General features: G+C 36.4%; 1 pseudogene; it reads right to left on the bottom strand.

Moving 5' to 3' along the window:
- Positions 1-7,865: 7,865 nt before the first annotated feature.
- On the bottom strand, positions 7,866-8,900 carry LOC102484702 (nucleosome assembly protein 1-like 1; annotated as a pseudogene).
- Positions 8,901-16,769: the final 7,869 nt, after the last annotated feature.

Genomic DNA, 16,769 nt, shown 5'->3' with positions numbered 1-16,769 from the left:
TTTTTTTTTCACATGATTTTGCCAGAGAAAGAGAGAGAGAGAGCAAGCAAGCCACCAGGTCTGGGCTCTAACCATGGTTGGCCATGTGGGAATTTCAGTGCCTTAACCACCACTCCATCTGCTGGCCACTCAAATACCTTTTTTGAAGGAAATTATTTCAGTTATAACCTAAACATAATACCACCCACAAATATTGGAAAAGCAAAATTGCCAAGAGATTTTGCTGCCCAGGAGTTGATGACTTCATAAGAGTAGTCTCTAGGATTTAGCTGACAAGCATACTTCATGTTAAGAACAAAATAGGAAATCATGATTGTGAAATAGACCAAAATACAAGTTAAATGCCGTGAGATGGTATTTCCTGAATGAAGTATACCAATATATGTCCTCGTATAATTAATTTGAGAGTGGGAATCACTAGACTAATACAACATAAATTAGATAACCAATACTAAGATAATCTCCATTTAGTATTTAAAATTCACTTCTCTTCTTATTTTTGCTGGGAACTAAAAAGAATTTTTTTTTTTTTTTGCTATTAGACATACATAATGGTAAACACAAAAAAAATTTATATTCTTAAAAATAACCAATCTCTTTTAATTATATTATTATTGAATATTCTTATTAAATAACTTTGGATTTTTAAACAGGTGTGAAACGTGTGCCCTGAATAATGCACTTGAAGAGCAAAGAGCAAAGGGAAAGAAACGCTATCCTCATTCAAGTCTCCAAGTCACTTGTGCTTGGGAGGGGCTGCCTCTGCCAGGAATGAAGGGAGCCTTTCTTTTTCAGTTCACCTGCAGGTGTCCTGTGGCTAACATCAGAGCTGCACCAGCCTTCTCCAAAGACACCTATCATCCTCTCTGTTTCATCTCTCTTCTTTCCTCCCATTCACCTCCAAAATCTTCGTTTATTCTAATGCAAACTCTTTGAGTTGTAAACCTATTATCTTGGGCCCTGATAACCATTTCTTCAGTGTCTGACTTTACCCAGAAGTTTCTTATTTTGGCATTTTTCACTTCACATGTGCCTAGTCAGCTGCTTCCGTGGCAACAGAACATATTACAGTCGTGACATCTATAAGGCATAGTACTGCTTACATCGAAAAACAAAACGTGCAATAAACAGAAGAATGCTTTCTAGGGCAAGAATCAGCACCAGTGACGTCAGACTGAGAACAACTGCAGTGGTCACATCGATGGGCATCCCCAGAAATGAAGCACTTCTTTCCTAGACCTCAGAGTCCTTGGAGGCGCAGTACCTCCAGAGATTTTCAGAAATCGTTGCAAGGATACTGAAAGTAAGTAAGAATGGAAAACTCAAAATACTTAGTAATAGCAAATCTAACTGTATAGAAGTGACCATGTATATGGGAATCTAGTCCAATTTCTAGACCGATTTGACCTAAGAAACATAAGTTATGTTTTTTAATAAGATTATACAACACATACAGTGAAATATCATATGAGAGTTTATTTGTACAATTATGACCAGTGGAAAAAAATATATTGTGCAAGTGCATCTGATGCTAGAGTACAAATTGTTGAATTAACATTTGAAATGTTTTAAAAAGGTTAAAAAATATAACATGGGGGGCCAGCAGGTGGCAAGTGTTGAGGTGCTGGATTTCCATGCCTCATGGCTGACCATGGTTTGAGTCCCAGACCTGGTGGTTTACTTTGTCACTCTCCCTCTTCCCTCCCTCTCTATCTTTTTCTCTCTCTCTCTTTCTCTCTCTGGTGAGCACACGTGACCTATAGAAAACTTTAAAATAATAATAAATAAAATAAATAATTTTTGAAAATGTTAGATGGAATTAGGAAAAGTAGACATGGTAGCCTACAGAAAGAGAGGGACTAGTTGTGAAAATACAGACAGTGCATATCCAGGGAATGAGAAGTGTTAAGTCAATTCAATAGGTAATACCATCTATCCTTTAGTATGTAAAACTATCTTCCTAGTCTTAATTTAGTCTATCTGTAATTGACGAGAGACATTCCCTAAAATTAAACAAATCTATTTTCATCTAATGAGCCTCCTGATTAAATATTTCAGACTTTGTCTATTGCCTATCAGAAAAGAATATGCTGATCTGTGGATAGCAGTAATCAGTCCTAGCTACAGTTATATTTCTCATTATAAGTAAGTAAAATGATATTCTAGTTGATCTCTCTCTCTCTCTTTTTATTGAAATGAAGCAATTTCCTAAAACCTGATTATCTCAGACTTCTGACAAGACCAAATTTCTGGCCCTGAAAGGCTAAGGACCAAGCCCTGAAATATGATGACTCAATCGCTGGGCTATATCCCTAAATGACCCTCATACGCTACAAACAGAATCCCGAGTGGACATTGCAGCCTCATAAACTTGGGAAATAACACACGCTGAAAGTTTCATTTGTTTGTTTCTCTAATATTTTTATTTAGTATATTTATTAAAAGATGTTCACCACACTAGCAATTAGGAGACATACATGTTTAATATATAGTGAAGAATTTAAGTAAAAGAATCATTTATACATGTGCTAGTGTAAGTTAAATTCTGAGTTCTAATATATAAGGTTAAGAAAAAAATATGATTACATAACACAGGATGGAACATGGAGCAAGTAGGTTTTGCATCGTGTGCAAAACATTTTCCACTATTCAGTCTGAAAGTTGTCCTCAAGAATTTAAGTAAAAGAATCATTTATACATGTGCTAGTGTAAGTTAAATTCTGAGTTCTAATATATAAGGTTAAGAAAAAAATATGATTACATAACACAGGATGGAACATGGAGCAAGTAGGTTTTGCATCGTGTGCAAAACATTTTCCACTATTCAGTCTGAAAGTTGTCCTCACTTAAGAAAAACCTACCCCAGCCAATAAGTCCTGTTACCAGCATAAATGAGACAGGAAGTGCTCCAGATCAAAGGGAGCTGCAGAAAGAATTTTTCAAGGTTTGTATCAAAGGAAAATTAACCACCTAAATTTCTTATTAAAAAAGCTAAGGAGTTAAATCAAGAATTGATGATGCACTTAAAAACCTTATAGTTGAGAAATTACAGATACAAATTGGGGACTCTGTGCAATTAGTATAATGCTAAAGATTTTATATCACCTCCCCCAACCAAAAAAAAAACACCTATGCCAGGTGGATCAGCATGACTTATGTAAAGGTCCTGAATAAGGGGTTGTCATATGTTATACATTTCAGTTTTCACATAGGTCATTAGGCAGAAATATATCCAATATTTCTCTCTAACCACATGGAATTTATTTCCAAACCTAAGAAGAAATTTAACTATTAGAGCTATTAGACAGGTTACCAGAATCATCTTCAGATTTATGAACACAGAACACTGTAGAATAAAGGAAGAATGAAAGTGTACCATTGCCTTCTGGCTTTGTCTCAGTGAAGAAAACATATAATATCTCTGTGTTTTCAGATGTGAAATGGAAAAAAATCAAACCAAATGATTCTAGATTCCGTCTAGCTCTAAGATTTTTTAAGACCCCCCAAAACAAAGTCATTTTGAGGATTAGTTGAAAGATAACCATAGGGTCTTCCAATGGGTTGGGACGAGGCACTATTAGAAAGGCATGATGTAATTGTGGCAATTGTGAATTGCAAGTTGAAACTATATCCATTAAATGACAAGTCCTATTTCCCCCGTCCCTCAGCCATGGCAACTATCATTTCTACTTTCTGATCTGATAAATTTGGCTATTTTAAATTCTTTATATAAATGGAATCACAGAATATTTATTTGTTTTTGTGCCTGGCTTAATTCACCTAGCATAATGTTTCAAGATTCATCCATTTTGCAGCATGTAACTGGATTTCTTCCCTTTTTAAGAATGAATAGTATGTCATTGTATGTGTATACCACATTTTGTTATTTATTCATTGATGAACATTTGAGTTACTTCTACCTCTTGGTTATTGTAAAGAGTACTGCTATAAACATGGATTGGCAAATATGGCGGGGAGGGTCTTCAAAAAAGTTTGTGGAAAAGTAAAATTAAAGTCCAAGTTTTTTTTTTTAGTGCAAAAATATTTCAAAGTCCATTACTATGGTTTGTATATGTCCCCTCAAAATTCATATGTTCTGCCATTGTAACAGGATTAAGAGGAGAAAAATTTAATCTGATTATGGTATCAGAAGATGGATATTTGGGAGGAGATTAGTGATTGGGAGGTTAAGCTAGGCCCTCTAGGATTCAGTTCTGGTGTGTATATAAATAGAGGAAATTAGGCCAGCAGAAGGCACATGAATGCAGACCACATTTTGCTCTGCTTAAGATGCCAACGTCTGCCATGAGGCAGCCTCACCAGAAGCAGGATCCTGGACTTCCAAATCTTGAGCTGAATAAACCTATATTTCTTTTTATTTTTTGGAGAGGTTTTTGCTATAGGGCGTGTGCGCTCACCAGACAGATAGAGAGACAGAAAGCAAGAAATCACTCCCCAGGGAGATGGCCACCCCGCAATCCCTTCTCCTCCATTCTCCTCTCAGGATCTTGGGCATGCACGCACATGCACCCGGCGTGAGTTTTAAGCCACCGGGTCTGGGACATGAACCACAGTCGACTACATGGGAGTCTAGCGAAATAGTCACTATGCTAATTACTGGTCCCAAACCTATATTTCTTTATAAAATTACCCACTCTCGATATTTCTGTTAGCAATATAGTAACATACTAAGACATCTACGCATAGTTTACTTTGTAATACACTTTTTCCATAAAGTTTTGCAGACCCTTTATATCTCTTTGAAACTCTGCTTTGGTTGTTTTGGCTGTGTAAGACTGCTAGATCAACATTAGTTCTGCTGTTAACACTAGGGAAAATTTATACTGTTTTTCAAAGCAGTTGCACCATTTTACAATCCCACCAGTAATAAACCAAGGTCTTGATTTCTTTATATTTTCATCAACACTTGTTATTTTGGGGGATTTTTTGATAGTAACCATTCTAATGGGTGTGGGTGATATCTCAGTGTAGCTTTGATTTGCTTTAATCTGATTACTAGTGATATGGGGTATCTTTTCATATGCCTGTTGATCATTTGTATATCTTTTGAGAAATATCTATTCAAATTCTTGATCTATTTTTTTAAGTCAGGTTATTTTATTTTTTTTCTTGTTGTGTTGAATATTAACCCCTTATCAGATATATGATTTAGAAACATTTATCTCATTGTGTAGATTGATTTTCACTTTGTTAATTGTGTCCTTTGATGCACAAAAGTTTTCAAAAAAAAAAATTTAAGAGAGATTTTTTGCTATAGAGTGTGTGCACTCATGGAGAGACAGAGAAATAGAAAACGAGAAATCCCCCCATGAGAGGATGATCACACTACAATCCCTTCTCTTCCATGCTCCTCTCGGGATCTTGGGCATGCACATGCTGGTATGAGTTTTAAGCCACCAGGAATAGGAGTCAAACCATAGTCAACAATGTGGGAATCCAGCGATGTAACCATTACGCCATCTGCTGGTCCCAAGTTTTTAAATTTGATGTAGTTCTCTTTATTTGTGCTTCTGTTGTCAATTATGGCATTTTTAATAGTATGCCGACAGACACTTAGCCAGCAACAAATCTTATTATTGTCAAATGATCAGAAGGTTGATTTGTTTGTTTACTGAGTATGTTAGGAGAGACACAAATCCTAAAGGGTTGTTACAGAATGTGGTTATTTAAGTAATTCATTTGAAGTTTTTAAATTTTCTCAGCTCACAACATCATTAGTGTCTTAGTATTTTTCATGGTGCCTTTAAGCCAAAAGAAAAACCTATCGGTTCTGTTTATTAAGTAGTTGACTACAAACAACTTAATGAGTGTTACTGTTCTGTATTCTTAGTAGCCATTTGGGAAAATATATAGTATAGAGATTGAAATGAAAATACATTTATATTATTCCTAAATAACTACAACTTCTAATTAACATGTTTATTGGACACTATATGACTTCTCAAACCTTGTAAGCAGATTAGACACCTCCACCCCCATTTCTTGTTTTATATTAATTTTCATGTACTACTTAACAATTTATCACAGAAATACCCGAAATCACTAAATCACAAAAACACAGCATATTTTTGGACCATGGTAAAATCTAACGTTGAAATTGAACTATCTTGAGCTAGTAGTTTATATGATGTCTAGCAGATGTCAAGTAATACTGTTTCTCTCAAAAAATTAAAACATCTCATAGTACCCTGTTTATCATGGTACCCTAGGTCACCTTAGGGCAGTTTGGGAACTGCATTTTTAGCGCAAGATATCTGCTTTCACAGGAATCTAGACAACTGTCAGAAAATAAAAAGTTTAGAGAGGGACCAGCAGATGGCATAATGTTTATGTCCCTGGACTCTCATGTAGTTGAGACTGCTGTTTGAGTCCTGGATTCAGCGGCTTAAAACACGCCGGATGCATGTGCGTGCATGCCCAAAATCCCAAGAGGAAAATGGAGGAGAAGGGATTGCTATGTGGCCATCCTCCCTCCCCTGGGGGGTGGGGAGATTTCTCACTTTCTGTTTCTGTCTCTCCAGCAAGTGTATAAGTGTATGCACCCTATAGCAAAAAAATCCCCTCTAAAAAAAAAAAAAAAGAAAGAAAGAAAGAAAAGAAGAAGAGGCCCAGAGAGAGACAAAGCTATCAGGGTTGAATTATTTTAGGATATAGAGTATCAAGTTGAACAGTAGTAATGATTAAACATGAAACAGGGATGCAATAACAGTTTAAAAATTAACTTCAGTGATATATTTTAGATACTAGAATGAGATACAAGTATTATTTCTTCATTGCTATAGAGCCTAATAAATAGCTTCTTTGAGGATTTACTCTATAGTTTACTACATGCATTCATAGCTGTATTATTTTCAATGTTCTGTAACAAATTACCACATACTTAGTGACTTAAAAGAACTCACTCATTATCTCACAATCTCTGTGAGTTGAGAGTTTTAGTTATATCTCAGTTGAGTCCTCTGCAAGGCTGAAAATGGGGTATTAGCCAAGACAAGGTTCTCATAGGAAGGCTTGACTGGGCAAGAATCCTTTCCCAAACTCCCTCTGATTATTGGTAGAATTCATTACCTTGGGCCTGCAGGCCACGGAAGTTTACTTTTTTGAAGCTAGCAATAGACAAAAAGACTCTAGAGCAAGGCTATTGTCAAGACAGACTTTTACATAACATGACATGATTGCAGAAGTGGCAGCTCCCCCCTGCCATATTGTTAGTTAGAAGCAAGTCATCAATCCCATTCACACACAGGAGCTGGAAGTAATGGGGACCACTTTGTGGTCTGTACAACACAAGAGCTAATATTGAAATATACATCTTATTTGCATTCAAATTTGATACTCAGTGATCTATGCATAGTTTAAAAAGACTTAGAGAAAAGTTAATTATCTAGAGCATGTCTCACATTAGTTATTATTGTATTTATTTAAATGCTGATTTTTAACAAGATATAACAGCAACTCATAGGCAATGTCAGAAAATTGAACATGTTTTCAGTAATGCTTTGCTCCTACATCTACACAAAGCAGTGGAACATGACTGTCTTCATGACTGTATTATTTTACCTCTATTACATGTTGTATGTATGATATCTATAGGTAGATGCTGAGCTATAAATGGCAAATGAAAGTAAGCCCACAGGATAGTTTAATGCAGATTCTACAGCTGGGTAGATATAACAAAGTATGATGGTAGATTTCTAAAAGTTTATTTATTCAGCAACTATTTATTCTTTTTTTTTGTATTTGATATATTTTTATTTTAGGCTGCAAAAATAAAACAAGCAAGCAAACAAACAAATGACAGCAACAACAACAACAAAAACTTGAAATAGGCTTGTCAAATTATGTTAATTCATCCTTTCTACATAGTGACCAGTTTCAAATTCTGCAGCAAGTATAGCTTCAGAAGCATCATCCAGATCTCCACTCTCGGGAGCTTCAGGAGGGGCAGAAAAATTGAAGTAGTCAATGGAAACTCTTTTAGTCATAGAACTAACTGTCCCACGTCCCTTGTGTTTCTGCTGCTTCTTAATGGTTTTCAAAGTGACATTCTTCCCTTTTTTCCAATCTATCTGGCACCCTGTACAACCCATAATTTCTGGTCCATCAAAAGAAAAGGGATCAGAGTCATCTGGCTCTGACCTCATTCTATATGTCTTTGTTAACACTTCATTTGCAAAATATTCATTGGGTTCAAAGTGAAATTCTAAGACAAAACTCATAGGCTGGCCAGCATCTGAGAATTTCACTTTAATATCTTTCAAGTGCTTCAGCATAGGTTCATCATGTTCCTGAACCATATCACTGAGCAAGTCAACATTCTTAAAAACGGTCAACCAAAATTCAGGAATTCCCTTAGGGTCTTCTTTTTCTTCATCCTTTTTCTCATCTTCAATCTTAGCCTTTTCCTTCAGTTCCTCTGAAATTTCATCTTCCTCATCCGGTTTCCATTCACATTCTTCTTCTGTAGGTTCATAAATTGTATTAATTATCTCAAACCGCTTATCGAATAGAGGCTGATAGAGAACAGCATACTTCCTTTCAAGATCATGAACTTCCTCATAAAATTTGGCTTCTATCTGTGCACATTTGACTTGAAGGTTTTTCAGAGCATTCACTCGTCTTTTAACTACCCTAGGCAAGCCTTCAATGTATCCTGTTGTGTTTCTACAAGACCATCAAGTCTTTCTTGAAGGGCTGCAAGAATCTGAGGATTTTGTATCATCTGAAAAGTCAGCTGACGCGCTTTGATTTTTGTTTCTTCACCAGTTTATTCTTCCTCTACTTCTTCAACATCATCCAAATCTTGATCAAGTTCAGACCGTTCTTTGTTGTCAATGTCTGCCATGTTGTAAGAACTTCAAATATCGGCTGCTAGTACGGAGAGCAACTATTTATTCTTCATAATAGAATTTGGGGCAAGTTCTTAAAGTCTTAAAGACACAAAGAAAGTGAGGTATTTATTTCCAAGCCTGTTTTTGTATTAGCCCCTAAGTTATTTCTCTAGGAAGTTACCTAGTCTACTGATTCATTTAAGGTCCAGATTTCTTACAAATCATACTTTCTACTTTTATTAATAGTTTGGCATAATCTTCATTACTCTCTAATAAGCTGCATTTATCCTCTTTCTTTTTCATATTGATGAACAATGGATTCATTATTGCCTCCATTTTAGTCATTAATTTTACACTCTTCATTTCTTGGAAAAACAGAATAGAATGATACAAAGGAAATTCAAATGTCATCTTAGGAACAATTTATCTGATCCTAGAATCTTTTATACATCTTGTAACTCCTTCCCTATGCTGTTTATTTTTCCAGGGAATATTTATGAAACATCACTGTAAGTCAGATATCAGACTAGATGCTGAGTGCACACTGGGAAGTAAAATGCATGCAGTCCTTGTACCTCAGGGAAAGTAGACAATTAATAGAGAGAAAAAGATGAATACATAAATTATAAGTGGCAATGCACGTTTAACATGAGCAAGATACAATGATAGGGAAAGGGAAGAACAAAAGAAAGTAAGAAAAGGACTCTTAGGAAATAACATTTAAGTCACGAGTTGAGCAGTGACAAAAATCCAACCATATCAATAGTTAAGCAGTAGGAAATTATTTGTTATGTTGGAGGAACTGAAAGGAAGCCAGTATGTCTAAGGGCAGAGTAGACAAAATGGAAGAGAGGCATGAGATGAGACTAAAAAACAGTTTTTCTTTTTGTTTTTAATTGAAATATCTCTCATTGTCATTCCCACTCAGTCCCAGTTCATGTTCCTTTGGACCATTCGAAACAGGGGGAACCTGATCTACTTCTACGAGGGAGACCCTCTCTCAAATCCTTGAAGGATCTCTCTTGTATATCCTATCCCTTCCTTTAATTCTAATGAACTTTCCTATCCTTTCACAGCTCCTTCCAATGACTGACAAGCCACACTTTCAAGATCAAAATTTGGTTTCTGTTACATAAGAGGCGAAGTGGAGACTCAGCCTGGATTTCAAAGGATGCTCTTGGTAGCAAAAGTACAATCATTACAAATTACTTCCTGACCCAGCAGCAAATAAATGGTCTACTTACTACTTCATCCCTTGGTTTTAAGATTGCAGATTTTCTTTAATCATCTTCTTTATTCCTGGGAACTTCCCAACTCTTTGCTTACTAAATGTTTCCCCCATAGAACTAGCTTTTGTGAAGAGTACCACCTTATTTTCTGTCACCTAAAACACTCACTGTGATTCACAGAATCTCTTGCACCAACTCCCCTTTGCACCAGTTCGCATCACCTCTTGCTGTGACCCTCTGCTGCCCTCTTTTGGCCATGATTCATGATGTTGATAAGCAATTCAACCCTTCTACCCTACCTGGTTCCCTAAACCAAAAGGCCAGAAAAACACCGCTTTGTTCTAGGACACCTCCCCTGAGCATAAGCACATAACCGTTTCTCAGATAAAGTGCAATACCTATAAGATCACTCACACACCGCAGTATTTTAAAATTATATATGTATATGCATGGGTATGTCTGCAGGGGGGATGGGAATATTTTAATTCCTGGAAATACTCCAACACATAAGAAAATTCATGGCCTTTAATTAGTACGGCTTAGTGGGTGGTATAGCTATATGAATGCAATAATATATTTTGACAAGTGCTATTGATATTATGGGGAAATTATATGATACTATAAGGAACGTTTAAAAAGGTAGTAGAATTATGACTCAAGGGACAAAGTTACAAATGTCAAGTTGTGATCTAAAAATGGAGATGAAAGTTCTTGCATGTAGTTCAAAGGTTGGCACATAGAATCCAACATTGCTTGGCCACTCTGCAGAAAATTAGGTCATTCACATAGCTCATGCCATCAGTCTACACCTTGGGTCATTTATTCCACTTCTAGACTATGACTCTATTGAACAAAGATGACGCCACAAAAGAAACAAGAAATTTAGATACACACAAAGTAGAGCCAAGGCTGATTACAAAACAACTGGACCAGCATTTAAACCCACCTGCTTCAAATTCATGCTACCATTAGACAGTACCCAAGGAAAGCCTTCCAATTTGCTCTCAGTTTTCATATCACCACCTCATAATACACTGTGCTTCCTTCCACTCAGCACAATCACCTATTGTTCCTTTCTGTCCCAAAACCTTCTGCTATGCCAAATTCTAGGTTATAAAATCCCTCTTCATCCACATTTTTTAAAGCTTTCTTCACCCTTCTCTTATCTTAAGTTGATTTGATCCTCTAAAACTTTTGTTTTACCTGCACCCTTCTCAAAAGAAGTTTTCCTATTCTCTCAAATTGAAAACTCTTTGTTCTCACCACTGTGAAATATGTTATCCAGTCCTGTCCTTCTCCCCTCGTCACTACCTCAGCCACCATCATCAACTGTCACATCATCTTTCTCCTCTGTCTTTAAAGCTTTGGGGTAACCAGTAGTTAGTATAATGGCTATGTCGCTGGACTCCCACGTAGTCGACCGCAGTTCACATCCCGGACCTGGTGGCTTGAAACTCACGCCAGGCGCATGTGCGTTCGTGCCCAAGATCCCGAGAGGAGAACGGAGAAGGGATTGCGGCGTGACCATCCCTCCTGACGGGTGACTTCTCACTTTCTGTCTCTATATCTCTCTCTGTCTGTCTGGCGAGCACACGCGCCCTATAGCAATAAAAAGCTCTCCAAAAAAAAAAAAAATCTTTGGCAATGACTATCTTCTTCTCCACTCTCATCCTGGAGAACTCAAAATCTGTATAGATGATAGAAGTTGTACTTGGTGATTGTTTAGGAATATAAACTCTTCTGGTTTTCCTCTCTCTGGTATCCCCATCTCAGTCTCATTTGTGGGAATTTCTTCTCTATACATCACTGTATTTGTAGACAATAACATTGGCTTCTTTTTCTCTCACTCACACCTTATCCTTGGTAGGTCATTATCTATAAATATGGCTGTAATTAACTTCTATGTGCTAAGAAATACTGAAAATTTATCTTCATCCAAATATCTCTCTTGAGCTCCAGAGACACAAACCTAAATGTCTAAACAGGTATTATTTTTGCTTTTAAAGTTTATTTATTTCATGAATAAAAGAGACAAATGGGGGTTGGGGTGCAGTGAGACACCACCACAAACATGGTCCTGATGCCACAATCCGCCACAGCTTACGGCCTAGCCAGCCCTAGATTATGGGCACCTGCATGTTCGGTGTACTCAGAGAGGTCTGCTGATGCAAACTTGATAACTTCCCGTGTGGATCAGCCTCAATGTTACCTTTTATTGCTGTACCACCATCCAGCCCTATACAGATATTCTTTTTGGTAGTTCAAAGATATCTAAGTTCAATATGTCCATTTATTTATTCTTCAGCATTTCTCTACATGAACAATTTGTCCTGAGAGTCAGACACTCAAGTCGGAAATACAGGTTTTGTCTTTTAGCCCAGCCTCAGTGGTGCAGGTAAGACCATGCTGATTTGCAGTATTATTAATAGGGGTCAGTGGCCCACCACAGATTCAGGTATGGAGTCAGCCTACAACCCTGAGCATGCACATGCCTAAGATTCTGACTAGCTGGAAGGTTGGGGAAAGATTATGGTGTAACAAGAGTCTGTTGAGGGTGCCTGTCTCTCTGACACACATTTCTCTCTCTTTCATGAAAGAAATAAAATAAATGAACTTTAAAGAATATGTAATAAAAAGAAATATATGTTTTATCTTTTGTTCCTACCTCTCCAGTCACTCTGCACATCCACCTCAAGGCAATCTCTGTGTTTCTTCCTACTACAGTTGCCATTTTTCTAATTCAGAACACCATTGTCCCTCAAGTAGATTATTCTGCATCTCATTTTACCAATCCTCCAACCCATTCTTCACATGCATCCAGTGATCACTCGAATATGCAAATTAAATAATATCATTAAAAATAAAGTAAAATAAAACGCTTCCGTAGAATTCTTCTGCCCTCAGAATAAAGTCCAAACTCCCCAGTGTATCATAACATACTCTTCTGATGTGGCTCCTCATTCACTCCAGAGTCACTTCTCATCCCTCCCGTGCTAAACCACTGTGTCCCACACTTTAGAGCCATGAGATGACATAGCAAGTTTTTTTTTGAAACAGTTACAATTCTTACATATCTAAGGCTAGAGATTTATTGTTTGATGGTGAAAGATAGGGGTTTCCAAAGAAACACATGTCCATGAACCCCAGCTACATGAAGAAGATAGTTATGCAGAGATTTAATTTCTGGAAAGAATTTTGTAAGTCCTGAGGGGGATCCTGGGGAAGAAGAAAAAAAATAAAGAAAAAACACTATTAGCAAGAAAATCTTAGCTTCACCAGGCTCCTTAAATTATAACAACGCTTACACATGATTGGCCCAGAATTTAGGCTTGCAGTGAAGCATCTCTAATGGCTCAATTCCAAAGCTAACAGAGCCAAGCAACTCCTTGAGGATCCTCTACGTCCTTTCAGTTTTAAATCCCCAGATGTTGGCATATAATCAATGCTTAACTATATGCTGAAGATTTCTTACAGGGGTTGTGTCCACGTAACCTAAATTTTCCAGGATAATTGTGATTTCAAATATTCTCCTTTGCAAATCATTTTAAATGTTTCATAAATTACTATTTTTATGAAAATAGCAATGAAAAACATTGCAATAAAAGAACATTGCAATAAAAGAACATTGCAATAAAATTATACATACTAAATGATGAAGAACAGAAAAGATTTGAGAAAACTGAGGCCAGGTAAGCATCATTACATATCATGAAAATGCATACTAACTTATGGCATACATATCTAGGTATGTCTAAGTATTCAAGTCCTGGACCCAATGGCTTGAAAACCGTGCCAGGCATGTGTTTGTGCATGCCTAGGATCCTGGAGGAGAGTGGAGGAGAAGAAGTTGCAGTGTGGAAGTCCCCTCCTGGGGAAAGGGTGGTAATTTCTCACTTTTCCTCTCACTGTCTCTTTCTCTCTCTCTCTCTCTCTCTCTCTCACACACACACACACACACACACACACACAAGTGCATGTGCCCTAAGGCAAAAAACCTCTAAAGAAAAAGAAAGAAAACTGAAAATGTGAGTGAACCAGTTACCATACTTAACTGTGGTGTTAAGTATAGTAATTTATAACAACTTTGACTATTGCAGGATGTTCTGATAGATGCTCATAGCATCATTTACTCACTCATTTAATTAATAGTAACTACCTTCTATGAGTTGGGTACTGTCCTAGGCTCTAGGTACTTGAGATACTATGTAATGAGCAAAATAATCTGAGGTCCCTTTATTCAAGAAACAGAGACACACAGTACAAATAGATGTATAAATTAGTAAATCACTCCCACACAAAAATAGTAAAACATATGTTAAGAGATATGAAATTCCATTTGCAAAAAAAAAAAAAGGTAGCATAAAGCAGAGATTCAAGGTGCAGTGAATGGAGGTGGGTAAATGCTGTAATATGAGTAAGGTGATCAAGGCTGACTTTATTTTTTATATTTTTTTATTTTAATTTCTTTTATACATTCAATCACAGATGTCACTTAGCTTGTAAAGTGAATATTCCAATATGTATACATTACTTACCAGTCCAGTTGAGAATACTACACACGTTATCTTCAACAGATAAGAGCCAACTTTATTTGGAAGACAATGAGCAATCACTTGAAAACTTTAAAGAATTAGAAAGCTGGGAGAAGCATGTTCCATGCAGAGGGGATAGCTGGAGCAAACATCCTAGGAGGGAAGGATCTTTCACAGATGTGATTTCACATTTGTATTTTGATTATTTTATGATTCTCTCTCCTTCCTTGGACAATAACCTCCAAAAAGACAAGGACCAAATCTCTTTTGCTTTATTTTTTTCTGAGCCCAGAGGTGTTCCGAAAATTATTGAATGGTTAAATCAACAGAGGGTAATTTGTATATGTTTTTCTAGTGAACTTAGAAAGACTCTTTGACTAAGATGACATACTCTGTGCTAGTCTGTTTTATATTTTGTTCTTTCATTTGCTTTTGGCTGATTCTGATTTTTGTGTCCTATTCCTTAACTGGCCCATACTAGTCTGTAATAGAAAGATGCTTTTTAAATCGGGATCCCTATTGGAGAAAATCTTCAGCCTCATTCTCTATTTGATAAAATGTAACTTTAAATATGAGAGTTCTTACAAACCCTGGAATACCATCTAATAAACATCCATTACTGATAACTTTTTTCCATAGGAATTCTCACTGGCTTCTCTTAGCATGGCTGAACAGTTCTGTTCTCTGCTTCTTTACTCTCTGGCTAACTGCCTGTGCTCTGCATAATCAGTATTCTGCTCTGCTGTGGGATGAACAGGAGGGTTATCCCGCTTCTTTTTGGCAGGAAAAAGAACTTCAAGTTTTGCTCTGAGCTGAAAATGGATAACACATTGAGAAGAAATAAGGTCATCACTATTCTTCCTATGTTACTCACTATTAAACATTTTTTGCATGAATTAGCTCAGCTCAGGAAACTTACTGTTTTAACTATTTGAGATACAAAGGTACAGTAAGACCATGAAATCTCTATTAATTTCATAACACATAAAAACCTGAGCAATTGTGGATGAGAAACTGTAGGAAACAAAATTACATTCTTATAGTTGAAATTTTTATAAACTTTTAAATATTTCATTGTTTATTTTATTGCTCAAATAAATATAAAGGAAATAAAACAAAACTATACAAGAGGAATATTTCAATACAGAATGTCAAAAGGAATACTTTACCTAAGTAATATGACCATTTATTCATAGCATTTGGTACATAATGTTATAATAGAAATGAAGTTTGCAGAGCACCTACTGTGTTCTCAGATTAAATACTATATAAAATGCACCTGTGCCTAATGGATATATAATTAATCTAAGACATTGTTACCACCATGGGTTCACCTTTATGCAATATTCATCCATAAGATAAGCACAGAAATAATACTGAAGTAAACCTCACAGTAGAAGAATTTGATCTCTCTTGACAGATTTAATCTAAGAAATACAGCAAGCCTTCAAGCATGTAATACATGATTTGATGAAGCTATGTATGCATATTGATATGATATTTCTATCACATATATACATTTATATAATCTAAGAGATGGTTTTTTTGTCAAATGATGTTGATATCAAAGAAGTAAATAATTCAATTTTGTAACATTTACATTTACCTTTTGTGCATGTAGAACATTTATTTAACAGAGGTAGACTCCCTGAGTTTGAATTTCATGTCTGTTATTTACTAGTCATGCGTCCATGAGTAAGTTATTTAATCTCTCTGAGACTCATTTTATTTCTTCAGCTAAAAATGTTGCCTACCTGTGATGGTCAGTTTTACATATCAGCTTGGCTAGGTGCCCATTGGTTTATTCAAACACCCATCTAGATGCTTGGGGGAGGTATTTTTTATATGTGATTAGTATTTAAATAAGTAGATTTTAAGTAAAGTGAGTTACTTTTTATGATATTGGTGGGCCTCATTCAGTGAGTTGAAAACCTTAAAAGAAAAGGCAGATATTCTAGGAAGGAAGAATTTTGCTGTGGACAGTCTTTAGATTCCAGACTGCAATATCAGCTCTTCCCTGTAGCTCCAGCTGCTGGCCTGACAATCTCTCTCTCTCTCTCTCTCTCTCTCTCTCTCTCTCTCTCTCTTTCTCTCCTCTCCATCTCCCTCTTTCTTTCTCTCCACATGCACACACACACACTCGTGTCTTATTGTTC

This window comes from Tupaia chinensis, unplaced genomic scaffold (assembly GCF_000334495.1).
Source record: "Tupaia chinensis unplaced genomic scaffold, TupChi_1.0 Scaffold000153_1, whole genome shotgun sequence".
In the NCBI taxonomy this organism is placed as follows: Eukaryota; Metazoa; Chordata; class Mammalia; order Scandentia; family Tupaiidae; genus Tupaia; species Tupaia belangeri.
Note: the sequence above shows the minus strand (reverse complement) of the source record. Positions and strands in the feature narration are given on the sequence as shown.